The sequence below is a fragment of the Kogia breviceps genome, chromosome 3, assembly GCF_026419965.1.
Source record: "Kogia breviceps isolate mKogBre1 chromosome 3, mKogBre1 haplotype 1, whole genome shotgun sequence".
NCBI lineage: Eukaryota > Metazoa > Chordata > Mammalia > Artiodactyla > Physeteridae > Kogia > Kogia breviceps.
In genome coordinates this window covers 165,266,078-165,279,176 of record NC_081312.1, presented here as the reverse complement: position 1 = coordinate 165,279,176, position 13,099 = coordinate 165,266,078, and the positions used below count along the sequence as shown (strand labels likewise).

The 13,099-nt window shown below is 46.2% G+C and overlaps 2 pseudogenes; both read left to right on the top strand.

Moving 5' to 3' along the window:
* The first annotated feature begins 313 nt into the window (after window positions 1-313).
* On the top strand, window positions 314-1,079 carry LOC131752547 (ribose-5-phosphate isomerase pseudogene; annotated as a pseudogene).
* A 9,270-nt stretch (window positions 1,080-10,349) lies between these two features.
* On the top strand, window positions 10,350-12,323 carry LOC131752915 (diacylglycerol kinase zeta-like; annotated as a pseudogene).
* The last annotated feature ends 776 nt before the right edge of the window (window positions 12,324-13,099 follow it).

Sequence of the window (13,099 nt, the reverse complement as noted above, 5' to 3'; positions counted from 1 at the left end):
GGATAAAGAAGTGTCCTGACTTGGAGGACAAAGGCACTTCCATTGTTTCTGTGCTGGTTTTGTTCTTGAGCCCACGGCCTCCAAGGAACTGGATTTTAGAAACTATTAAACAGCAAGAAGGCACCGCTACGCTTCTGCATGTATACACATTAGTCACATCAGAACACTTGACGCACAAGAAACAGTGACTCCTTTATTATAATGACTATAACGCTTGGTAACATTTTCCCCTGATCAGTGCACAGGGTTAATAAAGAGAGCCACATATTTAGTTAGCCTCATCGGCGATCTAAAGACCTCTGCCTGGCAGTTTGGTGCTGGCAGCACAAGTACCAGGAGCGGGGACTCTAACAGCATCTGCCTGGCCCCCTCCACGATGTCCAAGGCCGAGAAGGCCAGGAAGCCGGCAGGCTGCGCGGCCGTGGAGAACCACTGGAGAAATAACCAAGTGCTGGGGATTGGGAGTGGTTCTGCAATTGTCCACGCCGTGCAGCGAGTAGCTGAAAGGGTGAAACAAGAGAATCTGAATCTCGTCTGTATTCCCACTTTCTTCCAGGCCTGTCAGCTCATCCTGCAGTAGGGCTGAACTCTCAGTGACCTGGACTGACAACCAGAGATTGACCTTGCCATCGACGGTGCTGATGAAGTAGATGCTGATCTCAATCTCATCAAGGGTGGTGGAGGCTGCCTGACCCAGGAGAAAATTGTGGCTGGCCGTGCCAGTCGCTTCCTCGTGATTGCCAATTTCAGGAAAGATTCAAAGAACCTCGAGAATCAGAGGCACAAGGGGAACCCCATCAAGGTCATCCCGATGGCCTGTGAGCCGAGCTGTGACCCAGAAGTTTGGGGGTGTGATTGAACTTCGAATGGCTGTCAACAAGGCACGTCCTATGGTGATGGATAACGGGAATTTTATCCTGGACTGGAAGTTTCACCGGGTCCACCAATGGAGTGAAGTGAACACAACTATCAAAACGATCCCAGGCGTGGTGGACACGGGCCTATTCATCAACATGGCGGAGGGAGTCTACTTCGGGTTGCAGGATGGCTCGGTGAACATGAGGGAGAAGCCTTTCTAAACTGACCCTGCAGGAGCGGAGCATACTCCTGTCGCATCCCCAGCCCAGCACCGAGGTGGACATGCCTCTCCAGGAGCCTTTGCCTTAATGTATCTGTGCCAGGTGGACAGCTTGGCAGGGTGGGGGGTCGAGGGTTATATCCAGTCTTCTGAAATATTGTTATTAAATGTCTTTTTTTTTTTTTTTTTTTTTTTTTTTTTTGTGGTACGCGGGCTTCTCACTGCTGTGGCCTCTCCGGTTGCGGAGCACAGGCTCCGGACGCGCAGGCGCAGCGGCCATGGCTCACGGTCCCAGCTGCTATGCGGCACGTGGGATCTTCCCGGACCGGGGCACGAACCCGTGTCCCCTGCATCAGCAGGCGGACTCTCAACCACTGCGCCACCAGGGAAGCCCTAAATGTCTTTTTAAAAAGAGAAATATAAACATATATATTTTACTATTAAAAATACTCAGTTGTTTTTTTTATAAAGTAGAACTTGATTTCATGTTTTATATGAAACATTTACCATAAAAAAGGAAGACTGTCTTTTAAACTTTTAACTTGAGCCTGCTGGTTAAGCTTCTGAATATTGGGTTTCCTGAGAAATATAAATCAAACTTTTCCTTAAACTGGTGAAATGAAGGGCCCAGCCAGCAGTGATTCCCTGATGCCTTACTGGAAACACTCAAGTTTGTTTACTTTTCTACCTCCCTGTTTTATTTTTAGGTTTTGTTGTGTACAGACACACAATGTGTAGTTACGTGTTGTAAGATGTGAATTACCAAAGTCCGGTGAGAGTAGGGGTGTGGTGTGTGTGACTCAGAATGTGTAAACCACCAGGGAGAAAATGTGGGGTCTCTTTTGCTGAGAACAGGGGGTTCGTTCAGACCCCTCTTATTGGAAGCCATTGGCTAGAAGTACTTGCCAGTACCGCCAAAGCACTGCTGTGAAGCACATTTAAATGATTGTCTTTTCGTCGTTAATATTTTTTTGTTCCTTTATTGTTATTTGCATGGTTCAGCATCAGAAATTGTTACCTCTTTATATTGTTTGAAGGTTGAAATAAGACAGTATGGTGCCAAACAAAAAAATAAATAAAAATAAAAAAGACCTCTGCCTCTACCGTGAAGGGCACCTTGTTTCTACAGTTTAATTTGAATTTCCACAGTACTTGACTTGGCAATAGGTCAGATCGATGTGCAAAAATTGGGTAAGAATTAGATATTCACCTTAGGCATATTTGGTCTATAATAAACGGATAATTTTACAAGGAGGAAGAGGAAAAAATGTTCAAACTCATCACAGTACCAGATGGTCTTCAAGGCATGGCCCCTTGTGTTTCTCAAGGTGACAAAAGTTTTGGTGTAAATTGTGGGATTTATCTATTACACGCCTATGTAATCAACTCTGCAGAAGATTAGTACAAACTTTGGTAATTATTGGGGGAGGTGGTTAAAAATCCCACTGGCTGAGGATTTCCCCAAGTGTGCTGCAAGGAACGCTAATAAAGAGAGGGTTTCGATAGACAAGTAATTTGGGTAAATACTGAATCAAATCAAATAAATAGGTTTCTTAACCCTTCTTCTCAGAGCCTTTATCATGTGAGTGTCATTATCATGTGCACCAAGAGGTGAACCAACATCCACCCTTTTCCCACCTTAGCTGACCGCAGCTTTCTTTTTCAGAGACTATCTCATGGGACTAATGCTCTTCAGATTAATAACAATAACAACATTTCTGACCACATTTGAGTTCTCACTCTGTACCAGGCATTGTGCTAAGCTCTTCATATTGCATCTCGTTTAACCTTTCCAGGGACCCTAGGTCATAGGTCCCATTAAATCACCCTTTTACAGAAGAAGAAACAGGCTCAGAGAAGTCAAACAACAAGTCTACAATCACACAGCTGGCAAGTTGCAGAACCAGAATTCAAGTCATTCTGACTCCAGAATTTATACTCTAAACTCTCTATTGTATATCTGTCCTCATGAATCAAATGAGGAAGATAACCCCTGCCCCTGCCGATTCTGGCTGAGCTAGGTTGAGAATAACTGCTTTGGGGGAGGAAAGGGAAAGAGAAAAGGAGAGAAGTCAGGGAAGAGGGGCATGATTTGGTTGAGATTAGAATAAAGTGATCAGATAGGTCATTGCTATTATTCTGAGTGTTTTGAGGAGGTGGAAACCTGGACAGGACAGCCCGTTCCTCATTGACAGGATGGGGAAAAGAACGGGTTTGTGGTTTTGACAGGTACTAAATTCATCCTTTTCCAACAAGGTGCAAAGAAAAACAAGAGGCTTGTTTTATTTTTTGCAAATATTTCACATTGCCAAGGTGACCGGCGTAACATCCCAGCCACAAAACTAGTACAAACCACAGGTAGCCAAGGGAAACCAACGCAGCTCAAAAGGTAGATTCCAAAGCGAAACTAAAAATTTGAAAATTACACTAGACGGGGAGAAGGCCACATCACAGATAAAAAGGAATGACATTTTCTTTAAAAAGTGTTTAACTGCAAATGAAGCACAAGTTTTTTATAGGATCCATATTCCTATAGGGCCAGTCCTTCTACTACAAGCCCACAAATGAAACAGGTGAAAAATGGGGGGGGGGGGGGGAAGAAATGGCCTGGTACAATTTAATTGAGTTTCCTGGAGGGACAAGCTGAAACCAACCAACGTTTCCAGACTCTGGGAAGGAAATTGAATCTCACACGCCCAGTGGGGGGAAAAATAAAAAGAGGGGGCAAGTCTTCTTCCACATTTTAAGATCCCTGGGGTTTGGGTTTCCCTGATGGCACGTTGGTTAAGAATCCATCTGCCAATGCAGGGGACATGGGTTCAAGCCCCGGTCCAGGAAGATCCCACATGCTGTGGAGCAACTAAGCCTGTGCGCCACAACTACTGAGACTTTGTGCTGCAACTACTGAAGCCCACGTGCCTAGAGCCCATGCTCCTCAACAAGAGAAGACACCACAATGAGAAGCCCGCGTACTGCAACAAAGAGTAACCCCCTGCTCGCCGCAACTAGAGAAAGGCCAGGCACAGCAATGAAGACCCAATGCAGCCGAACATAAAATAAATAAATTCATTTTAAAAAAATATCCCTGTGGTTTCTCGAAAGCTTTGGAAGTTTCTTCAGGATGCCAGGAGCATTCAGAAATTTAAAAATTGGGAATTTTATGGTTCATGAAAAGTTCAGAATCCATGGCCCAGAAAATAAATTTAGTTAGGATGTCCTTTAAAGGACAGGGATAGACAAGGAAAGAGGAAACCACCCAAGGCCAAAGCCCCAAGGACTCCCTGAGGACCAGAACCTCTCCCCACCCTTCTACTTCCCACCTCCACCCACACGTTATGGCCCTTTGACGGAGCACAGCTGCCCTTCTGGGCGGCCAGGAAAGACCCAACTACTCGAGGCTCTGGAGTCATTTGTGGCATGAGCAAAGTTTCTCAAAGGGATTTTCTGCCTGCTGATTTTGTGGTCAAAAGCCCATTTGACTCTCATCACTGCAGTCCCTGACTCAGTGAGACCAGAGAAAGGCCAAACTTCTTAGCCATTAACGGTCAGGAAAACCAAGAAAAGCTACCTCCAGAGTGAGAGTGTCCCACAGACAAACTGCCAGCTGGCCATACCTGGCGAATGCAGGCTGGCTGACAGACTGAACTAGAAAGTCTGGTGTGGATCTTGGGGGGAGGGAAGTTGGGGCTTCTAGAAAAACCTGGAATGCTCTATCTGAACTCACATCCATGACAGGACCAATTTGGTGGGGCCCAGGGTGCCTCGGTTCAAATGAGAAATGGAACTCATCTTGAAAGAGGCCTAAACATCCAACTTGTTAAAAACTTTAACTCTGAGTATAACCCTCTAAAAATTCACCCCAGCTGTACCAGTAGCATCAAGATGGAAAGGTCCCATTCTGGACCTATATCCCCAAACCTTTGCTGAGACAGAGTTAGAAAGGCTGAAGTTAAATTACAATAACTGAGGGTCTCTTGCTGCTGTGTTTCACCATGTTTACACACATAACCAGTTATACGTTTAGCTAAAAGTCACTGAAGCCTATCTTGGGAAAGATGTTGCGCTGGGTACTAGGAGATATAGAAAGTAAAACCACCACCATTTCTCCACCTCCCAGAGCTCACGATACAGTCAAAGAGGTAGTAGGCAGAGGTGTTGGAAAGAAAGGGCCTTCAGTGGAAACACGGAACCTGGATGCACAAAATCACAAAAAGATTTGCTCATAAATATTGGGTTTTAGGATGCAATAGACCATTTTTTGGAGGTTAGAGATATTTCCATGCAAGTATTCCAGGATAAAGGAAGCCCAGCGCTGAAACCCTAAGAAGCTCATAATCTGTCAAAAATGTATCTCTTTCTTTCAGACATCAGATGTTTCAGACATCTGATCAAAAAGACTGGAGGAGATGAGAGAGAGTTCAGCGTGAAGACTCTAGAAATGGACTCAAAAACCTTTGGTGACTTTCTTGAACAGCCCCAAATCATCATCACTTTCTGAGAAGTGACTTGGTCCCATTTCCGAATCTATAAAGTGATGACAAATGACCCCTGGCACCACCTTCCTCTCTAGGATGTTGAAAGAATTAATGAGATAGTGTCTATAAAATGCTTTGAGTTCATTGGAAGATGTCAAGGAAGCAAAATAAGAAATACTGTTATCACTGAAGCTCTTCTAATCCAGCGAGCTTCAGTGGAGCTTAGAAATACCTCCATTCTCTCTTCAAATCTTTCTCTCCCTAACTTTTAAAGGTTGGTGTGACTGATTCATCGAACATGACTGAAAGCAACCAACAAAATGGAAAAGAAAAGCTTCATGCAAATCCCTCTGTGTTTCTGCACAGGGGGTTAAGCAGAGCAAAGAACACAACCTACTTCCTGTCCTCCCAATAGCTCAGGGCTCTATCTGGTTATGTGGCTGTAACTTATCCTCACTCATACAAAAATTATTCATTTTCCACTCTGAGTCAGAACCTTTTGGTCTCCAAACCTACTGACAAAAATGCATCCACTCAAGTCATTTTATGTTTGGGATGTTTTTCCCTTAAGCGTACATTTTATCTCCTTTGCTCCGTGTCCCTTCAGAAATTACACACTTCATTTGCATTTCATTGATTTGTGTATATTTGTATATTGCTCCATTAGAAACATGAATTGTTTTTCCCCTTGTGCAGACGAGGTATACTGGATCCTCAGTTAATTAAAAGCTCCGCGGTACTTTCCCTTGATCCTGATTTTTGGTTTGTCATGTGCATTTGTCTATTTTATTGTACTCTTAGAATAGCTTCTGTGTCTAGGGAGATGGAGGAGGATGCTGAGACTTGCTGGGAGTGCTTTTTGGAGATGCTCCTGGTATCAATCCTAGGCTTATAGTGGGCACCTGGGAGAAGTGGGTTTGCCCCTTCCATTATCTATGTCCATGTTGCAAATTCACACATTTTACATGGGAGGTGAAGACTGCTCCAAGATGGTTTCACAACTTAAAGATGTGGAAAATACCCACATCCTATCGCAAACACTGACCAAATGAACTCTTCAGCTGAGTCAACCATTCAACGACAGCAACAGCAAAAAGACTAACAAGAAGCCAAACAGAAGGAAATATGCTTAAATATTTTAATAAAACACTTCAAAGGAATGAGCACAACATCCTTCAAGGAGAAGACGTTACCATTCTCACCTTCAGTGGAGCAGGGACTTCTAGCCTCTCTAGCAACGGTCGTGACCTCCATTAAACCATGCAGGTACTCTGCACCCTTCAGACCAGACCTAGAATCATACCAGCTCCATACAGTAAATAAGATGGCAATGGCAACTGATCTCATCCCACTGTAGACCTTCAACAAAAAGAGAAAAATAGACATTGCAATTTGGCTGAGCTAAATGGCACTTACAATTCAGGGAGTTTCCTTTGTTCTTGTTTAATCCCCCTCTCCCCAGCACAAACTGTCTCAAGCTCAGACTGGTCCATTCTCAGCTTGTCCATCATTTCTCAGCCCCAGAGAACATGCCTTTCAATCTTTTCTTCCTGCAAGAACTAGGTCAGGTACTCTGGAAAGCCTTGCCTGGCCAGTCACCCCACAGGGATTGCTTCCTTTTTCTGGAGCATGTCTAGAAGGCATCCCTTATTGGGCACTGAGCATACACGGTTCTCCTACTACGTTTGCCGTTTCTTCAGTCAGTCACTCTGTATTGAAATGCTTAGCAGGCGCCAGGCATGGTGAGGTGCCGGGAACGCAAAGCTATGTACACACAGACCCTGTCTTTGAGTGGCCCCCGGTCTGCTGGGGTAAACAGCTTGGCTCTTCAGAGTCTGAAAACTCCTGAGGGCAGAGGTCTCTGTGATTCTTTTTGTTTCCCTCCCAGCAGCTCGCATGCTCCCTGACTCAGGTAAGAAGCACTCAGTGAAGAAGGGTTGATTCAAATATGCAACCAAAAAATCCAGAAGAGACTTTCCCCCAAACTGATGCATGAAAATGCTTCATTTTCAACTCAGAGTTTCCAACAAATGCCATAGTGTAACCCTCAGAACAAGAGCAATACAGCTCAATTCCTTTAGGCATTTTCTAATTACCATTTACCTGCTCGCTACTTTAGGAAATCTGGAGGGGGTTGCGAGAGGCAGAGGCGTGGGGGTTGACAGTGCATTTGCATAACAAAATATGTTTATAGTAAGAGATTCCAGTCCCTCAAAATTAAAAAAGAAACCCAAACAAATTTGCAAGGATGAAGGCACAGTTTTTTACCTTCCTCTTACCTCTAGCAAACAGCTCAGTCATTCTGAATGTCTTTAGAGGGTCCCTTTCTTCCACTGGAGGGTACATTAGCTAATCACATCATGTATCGCTAAGCAAAGGCCCAAAAATCACAGAAGAGGGAAGTTGATCCCTGCCCCCAAGACTGTGGAACAAAAGCCATACATTTTCCTGAGGAGACAGCATGGCTCTGCAGCTCTGTCATTCCTTCAGGGACACTGGAATTCACCTCCAGGACAGTCTCAGACAAAGCAGTGCCTGTCACAGCCAAGTGACCCACCCTGGATGCCTTTGTGTACAAGCCCCGCCCTCTTCGCTCATTCCAGCCCCTCCCAAGCCCTTCCTGTACCTGCCACACCTCACACCTAGGACAGCAAAGCACGGGGACCCAAGGCCATATATTTTGACCAGTGCTCCTTCCCTCCAAAGCAGATTTCCATCCGACAGTCTCATCAAGATAAAAAGAATCAGAAAATAAGCGGGCTTGGAGAAAAGGGAAGAGAGGGGATGGGTAGGATCATTTTAATTATGAATTGATAGCATAAAAGTCCCGTGGAGACTCAATATTTGTTAATCAGATTTGGTTCAGAGTAAAAATTTTTTTAAAAAAATTTTTAAATGCATGGTCTGTGTTTTCCTAGAGTTTATTGACAAGAGTGAGTTGGTCTCAGGTGCATTCAGCTTCCTGATATGAGACCCAAGACTTATTCTGTGACAACACATCCTGCTGGTCATGGGTTTCACTATCTATTTCCAGGTGAAAGGAAAGAAGAAGAAGGCGGGGGGGGGGGGCGGGGGGGGAGGAGAAGAGGAAGAAAATGGCATCCATAATGTAATTATTTTCAAGTGGGATTTTTACAAGCAGTTTAATGTAAAAGCTCATACAAATTAGGAAGGCTTGTTTAGAGTCAGAAGGACCTGTATTTCAATCCAGCTCTGCAAATTACTAGCTGTGTGACCAAGCAAACTACTTTGGTATTCTAAACCTTAAAATGTGAGGATTAAATACATGTGATCAATGTGATAAAATAGTGTATATACAATAGTGGAATGCATATAAGGGACTGAGCAGAATGCCTGGCATTTAATTAGCCCTCAATATATGGAAAATAGAGAGAGTGAGAGAAAGAGAGAAGGAGATGAAAAGACATATTAAGCTGTCTCTCTGTCTGCCCAAACTCTACCCCCATGTCTCTCTGTTTACAGCTCTCTCTTTACACACACACACACACACACACACACACACACACACACACACACACACACATACACACAGCCCTAGATCTGAACCTAGACGGACGTCCCACATAATGACAGTTGAATAGATCTGGGCATTCCTGAACCATAGTCCTCGGTTGATCAGTCCTCGGTTGATCCTGGAGGAAGAGGGTTATATCAGGACAAAGTTGAGAAAGAGAATTCAGCCCGGAGTGGACTCCCAGAGAATCAGAAATAATTGGACCTTCAGTCCACCCAGAATAATATAGGATGACTTCACAAACCAAGTCATTCCCTTTAACTATCCTCTAGCCAAGGCAGAACCCAGGACTGGATGTCAACGTGCTTTTAAAGGATTTTGCAGAAGAGAGGCAGAGAGCCCTTCTCAAATTTCTAATCAGTGCAAAAGAGGGGATTTGGTTATTTTTCTCAGATCCCTTCCCCACGTCATTTCCCTGTACCAGAAGTCTTCCTCGGCCACCACGGACTGCTTGAGTAAACCCTTACTGACCACTTATTACGTGTCTTGTGCTGCCATGATGGTACTGAAGATGCAGGGATTGATTGGACCGTTGGATCGAGAAGCCTGAGAAGCAAAGAGATACTTATCATTGGATCATTGGTCAAAACAAAAATTCTGGCTTGTGTTTATGTACAGTGCCGTGAGAACACAGAGGAGAGACGGACGGGAGCACCAAACTCAAGGCAAGAGAGTCAGGGAAGACTTCCCAGAGACAATGACTCCAGAGAGGAATTTTAAAGAAAGGGTAGGAGTACTTTATGCCAAAGCTGGGGCTGCAGGTGGGAGTCGTACTGAAAGCACAGAGTCAAGAGAAAGATCCGAATGAGAGCTCTAGATGCTTCCCAGGGCGGGGGAGGAGAATTTGAATCTCAAAGATGAGACCAAAGAGGTAAGCAAGACTGGGCCAGTTTATGAAGTACCAGTTAAGGAGTTTGGGTTATTTCCTGAAAGCCATAAGCCTTTAAGCAATGGAATGATAGAATCAAATTTCAGTTTCAGAAACTACACTCTGATGACAGTGTGACGAGATTGAAGGTGGAAAGTGGAAGGTGAGGGGTGAGATAAAGTTGAGATGCAGGCGTGAAAATGCCTCACTTTTACTCAGAAACAGTCACATGTAATACAGGTCAATGCCTTTAGGTGTTTTCCAACTATTCTTTACCTGCTTCCTAATTTAGGGATTTTTAAGCGGAGAGGGATTAGCAAAATTGCTAACTGAATTCACGTTGGAAATAATGGAGACATTAAGAAAGACTCCTGCTTGGAAAATGAGTGGAACATGACGCCATTCACGAAGTAAGGATGAGAAGGAAAGAAGATCGGGAAGGAATGGAAGTGAGATGACTTCAGCTTGACCTTCTGAATTTGGGGTCCTGGGGTATCCGGAAGCACACATACCCAGTGGGCAGTTATATATATTCATCTGGAACTCAGGAGAGGAATCTGAGCTAGAAACAGAGTCGGGACACATCCGTTCCTGAGGAAAGCTCACCTGGGAAGTGTGTGCAGTGACAAGACCAAGGTCAGAACCGGGCCAACGCCAACACGTAAGCATGGTCTGTGCTTCCACAGTAGGAGCAGCCAGAGATGAGGAAGGTAAATTGTGTCAAATGCAAGAGGAGAGTCAAGCAGGTAATGGAAAAAGCCCAGGGGATTTAGTAACTTAGATGACCTCAAGGAATTTAGTTCAGGGTGTGGTTGTATGGCATTCTCCTTCTATTTCACTGTGGCATTTGACTCACTGCTACTTCAACCTACAACTTTTCTGATGGTATAAAAAGCAGATCAGGAGCTGCTTGGGCCCTGTTGCAGAGTGTCTTGACTCAGCAGAGGTAAAAAGTCAACCACCAGCTGCTTAGAAGGTCAGCGGTGGTAACCAGGAGACACATGAGGAGGCGTGGGCTAAAGAGCCTTCAGAAAAACTTTCTGATCATGGCCAGAAACACGCTTCTATTACCCTAGTATCGTTTAGCAAGGAAATAAAAATGTTCATTTTCGTTAGAATTCCTTAGAATTGCAAAGTTCCATCCAATAGTTGGGTTTTAATCGTCTTTCTATTTACCGGGCTCAGCACATCCAAAACCAAGTGAGGCCGTGTATGCTTATTCTTTGTCCAGGTGGGGTCTTTCAGAAGAATTCGGTGCTTCAGACCTGAAACCACAGGGCATCGCTGTCCTGAACACCCCCGGGTACGGCGCAGGCACCATGCCTGGGGCCACCCCGGGGGTCCCCACGACTCCGAACCCTAGCGGCAGGAGGATGGCCGCGGCGAGGTCGATGGCTTCACCGGGTGGCGGGGGGGGGTCCCGGGCAGCCCCATAGGTGCGGGCACGCAAGGTTGACGCAGCGCCACGAGGCAGTGCTCGCCACGGCCAAGGCCATCCGGGTGCAGGTGGATGGGATGCCCCGCCAGCTCGCAGCCTAATACGCTCTCAACTTCCTGCGCAGCCCGGCCACCCTGCAGAGCGAAGCTGCCAGTGCCCAAGCAGCTGCGGGCGGATCCAGGCGAGCAGCCGGCACGCACGGCCACGACGCCCAGCTTTACAAGGTGTCGCTCAAGGAGGCCTCCGTGCCACTGGGCAAGGTGGTGGTCCCGGGTGACAGTGACCTAGAGCATCTGCCGGGCCCACATCAAGAGGCTCCGGCAGGAGCCCAGAGGGGCGGGAGTCACATCCCTGACGTGCCTGAACTGGAGGTCACCACTGTCAGCGGCTTCTACACGATAGACCCAGGCCAGGAACCCCTCAACTATGTGACTGAGATCGCATGCAGTGAAATTTATATCCTGGACCCAGAGCTGCTGGGGCCATCGCCCGTCCTGACCTCCCACATCCCCTCTCCCCACCTCACCTTGCTCCCATGCCTCGGTCACTGCCGGGGACACCGCACCTCTGCAGGGGCGCTGCATGAGGCTGCCGAGATAGGAAGGACTTCTGTAAGATCCAGACGCCGCGCCAAGCTGTGGGGACCAGCAGTTCCTGCACCCCGTGGTCAGTACCGGCAGCAGGGAAGGGGTCTGCTACGTTCTGGGCCACCGCCGACCCCGCACCCTGCCTTGATGCTGTGGAGGAAGACGGGGAGACCTGTCTGCACCAGGTGGCGGCCCTGGACTATTGCACCACTTGCCACTACATCCTGGAGACGGGCACCATCGTTATGAAGACAGAGCAGGAGGGCCACGTGCCCTCGGCAGGCTGAGAAGTCTCAGGACGCCAAGCTGGCCGCCTACCTAGAAATGGGCAGTGTGACCTGACGATCCAGTCAGAGGACCAGGAGATGTGGCTGTGTAGCTGTGAGGCCAACACTCAGCGGCAGGGGGGGACCAGCCAGATGATGACCACCCCCTCCTGGCCCGCCTTACTGCCATGCGCCAGCTGGAGAGCTCCAAGGGAACCCGTTCCCCAGGAAAGGAGCCGCCCAGACCGAGGGCTGGACTCAGGACCTAGAGGGTCTCAGCTGTCCCCCTGAGGCCCCAGCATGAGCCACAGGCTCACAGGGGAACAGGAAACGGAAGGGGGGCTATGGACTTCTGAATACGGATATTGTGTCAAAAGGAACAAATCGGTATTTGGGATTTCTTGAGATTTCATAATGAATAAAAAATTAACTGGATGGGTTACTTATTGCCAACATAATGACAAATTAGATATGGGAACTAAGGTGTATGTCAACTTCATTTTTTTTAATTGACAAAGTAATTAGTTATGTATCAAATATAAAGGTCACAGAATAAATGTACTCATTTCTAGTCAGTATCTGGGAAGTAGAGAATTACTTAGAAAAAGATGTCAACCGACTCCCACACGTTAAAAGACACAGAGCTCATCTGTCCCCTTCCCCAGCATCCCCCATTCCAGCCGTAATTATTACAACAGTGATGAGCTTGTAATTCTTCCATTTCCCTTTTTGACATTGTGACCTTATTGTTATTTCTTTTCCTCTGAGTTGTTTCAGCAAATGTTGGCAAGAGAGATTCTGTACCTAATTAAGACATAATCATCTTATTTCAATTTCATTGACAAAACGTGT